Source organism: Camellia sinensis, chromosome 9 (genome assembly GCF_055761805.1).
Source record: "Camellia sinensis isolate YWXY chromosome 9, ASM5576180v1, whole genome shotgun sequence".
NCBI lineage: Eukaryota > Viridiplantae > Streptophyta > Magnoliopsida > Ericales > Theaceae > Camellia > Camellia sinensis.
In genome coordinates, this window is record NC_138969.1 from 8118378 (window position 1) to 8132790 (window position 14413).

The 14413-nt window shown below is 32.5% G+C and overlaps 1 pseudogene; it reads left to right on the forward strand.

Moving 5' to 3' along the window:
* The first annotated feature begins 12609 nt into the window (after window positions 1-12609).
* Window positions 12610-14035, forward strand: LOC114309270 (pentatricopeptide repeat-containing protein At1g33350-like; annotated as a pseudogene).
* Window positions 14036-14413: the final 378 nt, after the last annotated feature.

Genomic DNA, 14413 nt, shown 5'->3' on the forward strand with positions numbered 1-14413 from the left:
CCTCAAACTGAAAATTTTGCAAAACAATTTTCAATCTGTTGGAAACTGGTGGACAATTTTAAATCTGTCTGAAACTATCCAAAACTGCTGGGTAGCTTTCAAACTGTTTAGAACAGTTTAAATTGTTGGAAGATGGACTAAAAAGGGCACTGTTTGGACTGAAAATTTTGACGCAAAAATTAAATTAATTTTGTTTAAAAAATTAATGTTAGGATTGACCCGACCCACACCCGTGCCCGGACTGGCGGCGACGCGTGCGCATGATAGTTTGAGCCAAGGCTCACTTTGTCCATAACTCCTCCTTTCTACAAACTTGGGGAGCCCCTTGGGGCCCAATCCAAGTACTCCTACTTAGAACTTATATGCACACATAAGTTCTCTTTAAGTTTTAATGTGGGACAACCATTTCAAGGAAACCCATATTTTCTTTAATTGTCCATTTTACGAACCCGAAAACGACGTCAACTTCCCATTCATTCATGAATGGTTTTGACGAATCGTCTTCACCGTGTGACTTGCCATGCGACAAGGAACATGTCATCTCTTTGGACCCACTCCAAAAGACGTGTGGGACCCACTCAAATTTGAACTCAAAGTTGGCCCAAAATAAGCTTATAAAAATCATAATTCCAACAATCCCCCACATGAATGGAATTTGACGGGGAGAAAATGCAACAACATGATCTAATTACAGAGAGTACAAAAATTAGAAATATTCTGCAAGGATAGGTAGCTTTTAGCTTTGAACATTCCGTTGTGAAACACTATCGGATTTACTAGCTAACCAATAAACATAATGTCTTGAACTGTTCAACCATTTGTGTAAACTAAGACAATAGAACTCACACAGTATATTATCAGACATAGTTTAGTTCTCACTATTGTGTTCATTTTGGCCCTGAACAACCTAGTCTTTCATGAGTGCTCTAGAGAATTGTAGCCCTTCACAAATCTCATAGAACTGGCTCTATTCACACTCATATAGATGATTCTTATAAAGAATATCCTGCCATACTCCACTAGGCATTTTTAGATATAAGAATCATTAAAAGTATTATTTAACCTAAAACGCTATAAACATCACTATTTCATCATAGAAATGGGTAGGAGTTTGATTCCTCAGTGATCCTTCTAAGTCATACACAACTCGGGGGTGTCCCTTTGAACTTAGATCTTGGGATATCCAGTTGTGGTAACTCTTATTTAATAGGCTTAAGTTCCATTCCCCTTGATGAATTCTCAACTAACTCTCTTGCTAACCCTTTAGTTAGTGGATTCGCTATGTTGTCTTTAAACTTCACATATTCAATGGAAATGGTTCCATTAGAGAGTAGTTGTCCCATGGTGTTATGTCGACAATGAATGTGTCGTGACTTATCATTATACATATGACTCTATACTTTACCTATTGCTGATTGACTATCGCAATGTATGCATATAGCAGTCACCGATTTTGGCCACATTGGAATATCTTCAAGGAAGTGACGAAACCATTTTGCTTCTTCCCCAAATTTATCTAAAGGTATGAATTCTGATTCCATAGTAGACCTAGCAATGAAAGTCTATTTGGAAGATTTCCAAGATACAGCCGCCCCACCAAGAGTAAAGACATACCCACTGATAGATTTTGAGTCTCTAGTATCCGATATCCAGTTTGCATCACAGTATCCTTCAAGTACTACTGGATATCTAGTATAATTTAGCCTAATGTTATGAGTAAATCGGAGATATTTTAGAACCCTTGTAATGGGTTTCCAGTGTTTTACTTCCGGATTACTCGTATATCTACTTAATTTACTTATTATATAACCTATATCCGGGCGAGTGCAGTTCATCAAGTACATTAAGCTTCCAATAATTTGGGCATACTCTAATTGAGAAATACTTTTCTGTACATTTTTAAAAAGGAACAAATTAACATCCACAGGTGTTCTAGCAAGATGATCATTATCTTTGATGAATTTGTCAAGTATTTTCTCAATGTAATGTGATTGTGACAAAGCATAACCTTATGATGTTTTGGTAATTTTCATACCAAGTATTACATCAGCAATCCCTGTGTCCTTCATATCAAAATGTTTATTCAACATTTTCTTGATAGTTTTAATCATGTCATTATTATTATCTATGATAAGCATATCATCCACATAAAGATATACTATTACATAACATTTGTCTGTGTTTTTAATATAAACACATTTGATATCATTGCTTTGTTAAATTTCTCATTCCATTGCTTTGGCGTTTGTTTTAAACCATATAGTGATTTAACCAATTTACATACTTTCTTTTCTTTTTCTAGAACGGAAAATCCTTTTGGTTGTTTCATGTAAATTTCTTCATTTAATTCACCATTTAAGATTGTTCAAAGATGCAATGGCAATTAGTATTCTAATGGATGTTATTCTAGTAATTGGTGAGTATCTGTCAAAGTAGTTAAGACATTTCTTTTGTCTATATCCTTTGATCATAAGTCTTGCCTTGTATTTTTTGATTGATCCATCCGCTTTCATTTTTCCCAAGAGGTTTACAACCTGGTGGCAAATCCATCAATTTCCAAGTTTGATTTTGTAAGATGGATTCAATTTCGCTATTTACGGCCTCTTGCCCTAAAGGAGTTTCAAGACTGGACATAGTTTCTTTAAAGTTAAAGGCTCATTTTCTAACAAAAATTTTAGAAAATCTGGACCAAAAGATTTTAAGGTTCTAGCATATTTACTACGCCTAGGTTTCTCTTTCTTATTTTGATCTATATCTTATTCTTGTACTTGATCTTGACTAGTAATAGCATCATAAGATCTTTTGTTAGTAGTAGTCTCATGTCCAGTCTTATTCGGAAATATATGTTCAAAGAACGATGAATTCCGAGATTTAATAATAGTATTTACATGCATTTCGGAATGTTTTGATTTATGAATCAAAAACCGATATGCACTACTATTCTTGGCATAACCAATGAAAATGCAATCAATAGTTTTAGGACCTATCTTAGTCTTTTTAGGATTATGAATTACCACTTTAGCCAAACACTTCTACACTTTTAAGTATTTGTAAGATGGTACTCTCCCAGTCATATTTCATAAGGTGTTTGATTTATTTTCTTTTGGGATACTTTAAGTATATAATTACCATAAAGTATTGCTTCCCCCCCTCACAAGTTCTGAGGTAATCCAAAACTTATTAACATGGCATTCATCATTTCTTTTAAAGTTCTATTTTTCCTTTCAGCAATTCTATTTTGCTGAGGTGAGTAAGGAGCGGTGGTTTGATGAATTATTCCACGTTCTTGACAAAATTCACCAAAATGTTACTCATATTTACCACCTCTATCGCTTTTAAGTTTTTTGATTTTCTTACCAAGTTGATTTTCAACTTCATTCTTATATTGAATGAAAGTTTCCAAAACTTTATCATTAGTTCGAATTAAATAAACATAACTATATCTAATATAGTCATCTATGAAAGTGATAAAATATTTTTTTCCCACCTCTAGTTTGTATTGATTTAAAATCACAAATGTCACTATGAATTAATTGAAGTGGCTCTGTACTTCGTTCAATTGAATGAAAATGAGTTTTAATTAATTTTGCCTCTACACAAATTTCACATTTATGATTTAAATCAATGTCAAATTTAGGTAAACATTCTATATTAATTAATCTACACAAAGATCCATAATTAACGTGTCCTAGTCTACACCATGTCACAAATTTCAAGACTCAAACACGTAAGAAGAAGATGCATTATTATTAATAATAAAGGGTACAACAGTCATTACAATTATTTTGAAAATGCCATCAGACATATAACATTTTTCTACATACATCCCGTTTTTGGTAAGTACAAATTTGTTAGTTTCAAAAACTAGCCTAAACCCATTTTTACTCAACAGAGATTCGAAGACTAGATTCTTGCGAATGTCTGGCACATGCAGCACATTGTTGAGAGTGAGTTCCTTTTTAGATGTCATCTTCAAAATAATCTTTCATTGTCCTTCAACTTTAAAAGTCGATGAGTTGTCCACAAAAAATTGTTCACCGTTGTCTATCACAAAATAAGATGTGAACATATTTTTGTCGACACAGATATGGCGAGTAGCACCAATGTCCACCGACCATTTTTTAGGATTTCCGATAAGGTTTGCTTTGGAAACAACTACAAAAAGATTTATGTCATCTACACCATTGGAAATTTTGTCCACTTCAGTCATATTGGCTTGAGCAGGCTGCTTACTTGATCTTCTTTTGCCTTTGCGCTTGTTACGATAATCTTTGGCACGATGTCCCTCTTTGTTACAGATGTAACATTTGTCATTAAACTTGTACTTCTTAGTTTCCCCTCTTTTAGAGCCTTGTGCGGAACTTTCTCTAGAATATTTTCGTTTTTTTGCTTTTGAAGCATGTTCCACCACATTTGCCTTAGACTCCATTGGATGCTTACCAGCCTGCTTCTCAGAATTGTGGTTGTCCTCCTCAATTCTCAAATGCACAATCAATTCTTTCAAAGTCATTTCTTTGCGCTTATGTTTAAGGTCGTTCTTGAATTCCTTCTAACCTTGTGGTAATTTTTTTCAATTAAGGCAATAACTTAAAAGGATTCACTGAGAGACATGCCTTCTACATGAATCTCATGCAGAATAAGTTGAAGATCTTGAACTTGGCTGATTACAGTCTTAGAATCAACCATCATAAAGTCCAGAAATTTGCCTACTACGAATTTCTTCGAGCTAACATCTTCTGTTTTGTACTTTTTCTCCAAAGACTCCCAAAGTTCCTGTGCCATCTTGATTAGTTGTAGACGTTGTATAATGTGTTATCAAGTCTGTTCAAGATGTAATTCCAACCAAGGAAATCAACATGTTTCCAGGCATCGACCGCAGCAACCACTTCTCGGTCAGTTTCACCATCTTTCAGAGTAGGAGCATTCTCACGGAGGAAGCGTGCCACGTTGAGAGTAGTAAAATAAAACATCATTTTCTGTTGCCATTTTTTAAAATTAGTTCCTAAGAACTTCTTTGACTTCTCATCGTGATTGATTGGCACAGTCACAATAGGAGGAGGCGTTAGAGCAATTGTAGCCATCATACCAGTACTTATTTGAATATTAGTTTCAGTAGCCATAAATTCTAAATTATAAAACAAAATTATAATTAGAATTTGTATACTACACAGAAAATTAAATCATAAACACAGAATTTAATTTTGTAAAAATAAAAGAAATAAAGATTGTAACTTTTATTTTCAATTAATTTGAAAATAAAATGTTTATTTAAACAAGTTAATTCCACACAAAAAATACCTCTGTAACACTTCAAAAATTAAAATACTGAAATAGAATTTTAATTAATGAAAACTTAGAAATTATATTTGAAAACCAAAATTAATTTCTGACCAACTTCACAAATAAATATTCTGAATTGTTAATGACTACCAGTATAATACTACTATTTATCAAAGAAAATAAACAGTATATTACTACTATTTGTATTTTCCAACCAAAATATTATTTTGTACAATAACATAAAATAATTTTTGTAAGAAGAAGAAAGGAAGAAAGAGAAACAAACGAAAAAATTCTATATAAACAGAATAATTTGAATATGTCTTTAGATTGTTGGAATATGTAAAATAAATAATTTGAAACAAATCAAACAATTAAAAATAAATTACCTACATAATTTATTTACCAAAATGAATAAGTACAAAAAGATCAAGTCGAGTGTGTAACACTTTGTCTTTAAGAAAGATTTGCCTCGCTTTGGTGCTTACGGATAAATGACGTCTATCTCCTAGGATATAATGATCTACACAGATTGTAGTAACACTCCAAACAATCTGTACGGCAAACCAAACCTGTGTTCTATACTCTTAGAATTTTTTTCATAAAAATAATATGAAGAATATATCTATCCAAGAGCAAAACTAGAGGGAAATAAGAAAATTTTCGGATACTCAAACTGCTGGAAATGTCTTGGTATTTATAAGGCTAAACATATATGATTTTCAAACCGAACATATATGAATTCAAACAGAAAAGGTGCAAAACAGTTTTAGATATGTTGGAAACTGCTGGGCAGTTTTAAATTTGTTTGAAACTGTCAAAAATTGCTGGGCAATTTTCAAATTGTTTAGAACAATTTAAACTGTTGGAAAATGGACTGCAAAAGGGCACTGTTTGGACAGAAAAATTTGACGCAAAAATTAAATTAATTTCGTTTAGAAATTCAAATAATTTCCCAGTAAGAATTTGAAAAAATTCAAATAAATTTTGTCCAAAAAATTAATGTTAGGACCGACCCGACCCACACTCGGTCAGACGGACGGCGACGGCAACGTGCGTGTGTCATGGTTTGAGCTAAGGCTCACTTTGTCCATAACTCCTCCTTTCTACAAACTCGGGGTGCTCCTTATGGCCCAACCCAAGTATTCCCACCTAGAACTTTTATACACACATAAATTCTTTTTAAGTTTCAATGTAGGACAATCACTTCAAGGAAACCCATATTTTGCTTCTTTAATTGTCCATTAATCTATGAACCCGAAAACGACGTTAACTTTTCATTCATTCATAGATGGTTTTGACGAATTATCTTCACCGTGTAACTTGCCATGCGGTAAGGAATACGTTACCTCTTTGGACCCATCCCAAAAGACGTGTGAGCCCCACTCAAATTTGAGCTCAAAATTAACCCAAAATAAGCCTATAAAAACCATAATTTGAACAATAATAACCACAAAATAAGATTAGTGTTGTCTAAGTTGACCAAACCTATAATTATATATCTGAATAAATGTGGCTAAATCTTATTCCATCTAGTAAGGTATGTGAGTGATTATATCCCACTGTCCACGTGTTGCCATGTCATTAAAACCAATAATGACTTGCCAGTTAACGATTTTTGTAACAACAATGCTAGGTATCATGAAAAATCTTTCATGAAAATAATCATGAAAGCTTTGTGACTTTTGGATTACACTTAGAATAAAGCACTACACACTAATCAAGGTAATCCAAGGATCATAAATCATTCATGATCTTTTTCATGAAATTTTTTTCATGATCCCTAACTTTTCTCTTTTTGTAAAAACTCTGTTCCACATTGAATTCTTCAACCCTTTTTTAAAGTGGGGATAACATTGCAGTATATTAAACATGAAAAAAAGAGTTAGAATAGAGAATAAACGGTGATTATTTTGACAAAGGAAAATAAAAAAGCAAGAGTATGTGTGGGGATATATTTTTAGGGTCGTGTTACATGGTTGAGGTGTTAAATGGATGAGTCATATTGCTGAGATTGTCGCGATATTGTTGAAATATAGTGTTGAAATATCGAGATCTGAGATATTTAGATAGAGGATAAGAGTTTTAGATAAGTTGAGGCGCTTAGTTCGGATAGAGATGAGACTTTAAGGGGTTCATTCTTATCTAACTAAGGCCATGTTTGTTTGGGCGGACTGGATTAACATTCCCATGACTAATAGTCCTAGGACTACGAATCCGTTGGATTATGTATCCTATCTTAACTAATAGTCAAGTTTAAAATAATTAGTCCGTACTTCAATTGTTTAACCAAATATCGGATTAATAATTTTATTGGACTATTAGTCCAATCCCAAGCTCATGTCCACCCAAACAAACATGACCTAAGAGTTCGAGATAAGTGTTATGAAGTGAGATGTCTAGGGGATAAAGGCACCGTTTATTATAAAAGTAAGACATCCCGTGAGCCTAAGGTATAGTTTTAATTGTGCATTGTTATTTGAGTTGATATCTTTGTGAGATAGGTTGATTGACTTGAGCGCCGGAGTGCTCCTGGGTGGACGAACCATCATGGTATTTCCTACCTTCTTGTGTGTAGGTGTTTGATTTAATCTATTTTGCCGCGTACTCTCCAGCTAAGTTCCCTAGATCTCTGCAAAGAGATGTTTGGTTGTGAAGTCAGAAATCAACACCCACAATATAAATGTCATAAGTCATGTATTATTAGGAAGATTGTAAAATAAACTGAGTTACTCGAGCTCGACTTATGTTTAGCTTGTTAATTAAAATCTCATTTGAGATTAGTTGTTATGAAAATAAATCAAAATAATTATACTTTCATGGAGCTATAAGTTGGTACAAATAAGAGTTGTGTCCCATACCATAATTTTCACTTGCACTGGTCACAAATCTGTTTGCACCTCCAAAAAAAAAATTATAATATTTTGAGTTGTTTCCACCTAAATATATTTTTTTCCAAAATAATATGATATTGATGTAAAGCTAGTAACTTCAAAGTGTCGAAAACCTTTATGTAACTTCAATACTGTTTTTCAAAGTATTAAAGTATTTTTCTTATTATGAATGAAGTTCTTAAAATTTGCCAAAAATTTTAAAATTTTAAACCATACTTGCGAAACAGTAAATATAGGCTTGGTCATCTAAGAGCATCTCCAATGGTTGTTACTATAATACCATTGCTATTGTTATAATTTGGCAATAAATAGTGCTATTTTGTCAAATTATAACAATGGTGCTCCAATGGTCACGTGTTATTTTGGTAATTCTCAACCAACTTTCCCTCCAAGTTTGTAGGTGTTGTTTGGATATAGGTTTTTTTGTGATTTTATTTTTGTTTATTTTCTTTCTTTTGTGACCTTTTTTTAAACTATTTTGTAAAAAAAATTATATATTTATATTATTCCCGACTAGCCAAATATAAAAAATGAATTTTTTTTTTGAAAAATTAGAAAAAAAAATATATATCTATATATATAATTCACCCCACCAAAAAAATTTATTTTGTTTTTTTTGAAAAATTATATATTTATATTATTCCCTCAAATTCTGTTTTTTCAACTGAATTTGGAGCCACAAATCTGTTCATATTTGCTGATGTGGCATGTTTGGCAGTTGCTATTCTACTTGCCAAATTTGAGAACAGAAATGGCATATGCCATATTTGGCAACTAGAATAACAAGCCGTTGAAGACCCATTTTTTGTCACTATTGCCAAATTATAACTTTGACAAGTATTTTGAGAGTTCCATTGAAAATGCTCTAAGGTTGTTAGATTTGTTTCGAAAAGCCCATATTCAATTTAAAAAGTTTTAACAAGCAAAACTCCAATCTATTTGACCTAAGTTGGTTTTAGATCAACTTCTTTCATCCGAGTACTCAATTTCGCTTTCTCTATCATTTTAGAAATAAATTATTTTGACAAATAAATTAGAAGATTCCATTTTTAATGCTGCCTGTTGTGAACATCTTGTTTATTTATTAATTTATTTGTTTAGGTTGTTTCTTGTCTGGTGGTAATAGTACCCTACTGGATCAACTTGTAAGTATTGAAGTCAATGTCTATGGTTTTATGTATGCTCTTGTTCTGCTTCACACGCACCATTCAAAATTGTTCCTCTCCAACTGCAGCCGTACGGATCACGTGGTACCCTTGTACGACAAATTGCTACTGTATAACAGGATTTCTTTTCAACTTTTTACAAATTAAAAGCAATTAGTCAGAAGTTAAAATATTCATGTTCTTACTTTTCAACAATCAAAATTTTTTCCCCAATTATTTAAACTATTTTTATCTCATAAATGGTAAGTAGAAACTGTATCAAATATGATCAATGTCATTTTTTTAGAATTTATTCAATAAGAAGTAAAAACTACTATCATTTTGGTTTTATTATTTATCCATTTAGGAAATCCTTGCTGAAGAATATACATATTCAATTTGTTCACCTATATCTCCACAATTACCAGCCTTGAAAACCTGTCGTACATTTTTGTTATAATAGTTACATGTCACTGGATAAACCTTATCATTTTTTCAACTCTTCACTTAATTCACATAGCAAAGGGCATTTGTAAATATAAGATTGATCATAATTTTCTTCCTCTTTTTTTTTTTTTTTTTTTTTTTTTTTTTTGAGATGGATGATAGTAAATTTACAAATATGATGGGATTTAGTTTCATCTGGAGGATATCATTTTATTTTGTTTTGATTTACAAAGATGTCTGAGACTTTGTTACAACTAATTATTAGTTGAAAACACATAATTCTCCATTCCGCATATAACAAATAATTATCGAGTCAAAATCTTGGGAATAGAATGAAAAAAGAGAAGTAAGTGAAACATCTAACCATTAAATTGACACCTTTATCTACCGTTTATTTTATTTTTTTCATACTTTTTGTAGTATGAACTCCTCTTTCTTTAGTCTGATAAGTTTTTAAGTTTGAATTAGTTTACGTCTCAGCTGGTAATATATATCTATAGATATAATTTTTCATCTGCAGCCAATCAAATTTTGACCATAGTAGATTTCTTGTGATGATTTATCAATGCTAGCAATTCAATCCTTTTTATTAGAGATTATTTCTTGTGAAAATGATCATTGAGACATATAAAGAAAGAAAAAAAAGAAAACAAAACTACAGCTCATGACCGCCATACCTTGAAAGCGAAACAAAATTAATTAACTAAAAACATAGAATATAGTATTTGAAACTTTGCTTTCAAACAATCGATGTTTACATAAAATTAAGAAATATGTTGGGTAAGACAACAATATAGTCTCTCTACGGGGTTACGAAGTTTACAACATCAAGTCTAGTTTTTAAAATCGGTGTGTTTTTTTTTTTGGAGCTATGAGAGAAGACAGATTTTAGGAGGTGAAGTGTGGAAGTGAATAAAGAAAATTTCATACTTCAAATAAATGAACATAATGCACATTATAATATGGATTCGGTAGAAACCTTTGCTCCACCTAACAACATTTGGTGATTGATTCCTTACTTTGAAATTGTTTGTGAAGCTTCTATTTCTACCACACTTTTAACTCTTTATACCCACAAATTGTGACTTTTTTATTTTATTTTATTATAATTATACTCTTTAGAAAAATTACATTTGAAGGCACAATGTATTTCAATAAAAAAAAATTTACACACCCACTCTCTCCCATCCCACTCCACCACCTCTTCCCCTCCACCCATCATTGCCACCATCTCTCCCTACTTTTACTCTCTCAACGCATCTTCTTTTCATTATTTTTTTATTTTTTTTTTCAAATAATAACACATAACGATCAATAACATCAAGTAAAAGAATTTAGATAACTCAACATGTATATATATATATATATCATAATTATAAATAAATTGTATATGAAATATTTTGGTGTTTAAGAGATGTTTAGATGTAGTTTTATGATATTTTGATATAATTACGTATTATTTAAATGAAGCGACTTTAGTCTATTATAATAATATAATTCTACTAACCTATTAACCAAAAAAATTGTCATGAAAAATGCAAAGGAGAATAATATTTTGCCATGGTTTGCATTGTGTAAACTTTTTATTATTATTATTTTTTTATCAACAAAAGACAGGCTTTTATTGATGAAAATACAAAGTAGGCAACATCAACAAAGAGATGACAATGTTATACAAATAGAATTTTCATACAAAAAGTTCATATTGACTAAAGTGATCTTGTGTGTTCTTTCATTTCAAAATAAATAGCCCGTCAGCATAACTCAAAATTACAAATATTGCACTACCACATCATTTTGTATTTATTTCATGTTTTAATTTTTTACTCATAAATTTTTTTTACAAACATAAAATTGAAAACCAAAAACCAATAAATAGATAGGGTAAATTACACTTTTCCCCCTTTATGTTTGGTCACTTTCTCACTTTGGTTCTTAAAGTTTATTTTTTTTTTTCACTTTAGCCCATGTTTTAAGTTTTTTCCAATTTACTCCTAAAATTAATTCCTAGTTAAAATTAAACAGAAATAACACATTAATAGTCAAGTGGCATAAAAATATTATATTATATATTACTCATATCTTTAACATAAATTTAAATTTCAATATAATAATATATTTTTTTATGTTACGTGACAATTATTATGACATTTCTGTCTAATTTTGAATAGAAATTAGCTTTAGGAGTAAAGTGGGAAAAAGCTTGAAACTTAAAGGGGTAAAGTGAAAAAAAATAAATGTTAAGAGCCAAAGTGAAAAAATAGTCAAACATACAAAAAAAGAGCCAGTGTAATTTATCCAAATAAATAAATAAGCAGATTTTTTTGGACGGGCCTAGATTTTTTTGGGCCAGGATTTGGTTGATATTGGGGAAAATATGAAAAGGCTTTTACGAGGCAGACCCAATACCACAGAATTATTGGGCCAATCCTACCCAATTTTGGCACCTGCCCTTAAAGCCTGGTCTGCTCTGCAAGTCAGTCTTGTCTGTTTGGGATTATTTTATTATATTTTTTGAATTATTTTCTTTTTAGTAATTTTTTTAAAAAAATTGTCAAATTTATTTATTTATTTTTTATTTTTTCAGTTTGTTTTATGTGTACGAATTTAAAAAGTAAAAAAAATTTAAACCCAAAATAAGTCAAAAAAATAAAGTGTTTTTTAACTTATTTTTAACTTTTATGAATTTTTTAATTTTTAGATTCGTTTCTCCTTACTGAATTTAAAAGCATATTTTCTGATTTTTTTTTTAAGAAAATACTAAAGATAAAAAAATAAAAAAATAAACAAAGGAACCCCAAAAACACGCGATTGTTTCGCCATTAAAAATGCTTCATCACCTAACAAAGCTATGCAACTTTTCTCTGAAATACAACGCCATTCTATACCTTTCGACAGTTTCTCCATACACTTCACCCTAAAATCTTGTACCCATTTGCACAACCTTCCTCTCATCAATCATCTCCATGCCCATCTCCTCAAACTCGACTTCAATTCCCACGTCTACGTCACCGCTTCTCTCCTTCATGCATACGTTGTCGCTTCGTTTCCCAATGCCCGTGACCTGTTCGATGAAATGCCTGAGAGAAACACCGTCACGTGGAATACGATGATTACGGGCTATTCAAAGTTGGGAGATGTTGAAAAGGCCTGGGGCATGTTTGATAGAATGCCTTTGAGGGATGTTGCCTCGTGGTCTGCCATGATCGCTTGTTACGTGAATAATGGCCATTAGGGAAGTGGGTTAACGCTCTTTTGCGAAATGTTGGTGGTTGAGCAGTTAAAACTTGAACAAGTGACTTTGGGATTGGTTTTAGTAGGGTGTGCCCACGTGGGTTCTGTAGGATTGCTGCTTGGGAAATCAATTCATGGATTAATTGTGAAGAATGGTTGGGTATTGAATGTGGAACTTGGCACAGTTTTGGTGGACATGTATGCCAAGTGTGGTTTTTTAAAGAACGCTAGTTGGGTCTTTGATATGATGCAAGACAGAAATGGGAAGCCTTGGACTGTCCTAATTTGTGGGTCCGCACAGCACGGCTATGGCAAAGAAACATTGTTTATGTTTGAGATGATGAGAGAAGTTGGTGTTAGACCAAATGAATTGACATTCACCGGAGTTCTTAGTGCCTGTGCACAAGCAGGGTTAGTTGAAGAAGGCCGATATTTTAGAACGATTGAAGAATATGGGTTGGAGCCCACAATTCAGCATTATGGTTGCGTGGTTGACATGTTTGGGAAGGCCGGGCTTTTAGGGGAAGCGTATAAGGTTATTAAGACGATGAGACTTGAACCCAATGTTTCTGTTTGGTGCTCCTTCTCGTCCGTATGTAAAGTGCATAAGAAATTTGAGATGTTTGAAAGAGTGGTTGATCGGGTTATGGAGATGGTTAAGCCGGAGAATGATGGAGGGGTTTATACTCTTGTTTCAGACTTGTATGTTTTGGGTGAAAAGTGGGACGATGCAGAAAGAGTGAGGAAATTAATGGTGAACCAAAATGTCAGGAAGGCGCGAGGATCAAGTTTCATTAGAAGTGGAGCAGGATAGACTGATAGCAATAACAAGGGTGCACAAACCAATCAATTTGTATCGGTTGTATTCTTGAATTTAGAATGAAAAAGATTTCCAAGACGGGACACAAAATTAGACCATTTAGATTAGATTAGCATTCACAGAAATTGTTATTTTATCTTCTTGGGCAACTCATGAACTTTTATGTGGAGATAATCAACAACAATATTAATAATGGTTTGAGCTCCCAGGTTGTTTAATTTGGTGTTGTGTTTTGTCTATCATACTGTGTGTGTCAATTTCCGACCACATTGCCAATCAAGCACTCAGCTGGAGAACACTGACAGAATAGATTAAGCCCGAACGACCTGTCACAAAAAGAAGAGATTCCGGTGGTGGCTCGTGCACCCGGGGGCACTCCGACGATCAAGTCAGTAAAATATCTCTCAAAGATAACTAAAAGTGCTTAACTCACTAGACAGAGCATAAAAGACATACTTTAGACCCATGGGGGTGCCTCTCTTTTATAGCCAACACAATCCTAGTCCCAATAGAAGCCTAACTTCAATGGACTCAGGATTACTGCTACTCTTGGACTCCCAGTAGGATTGGGATAAACTCTCTAAGAGTCTTAT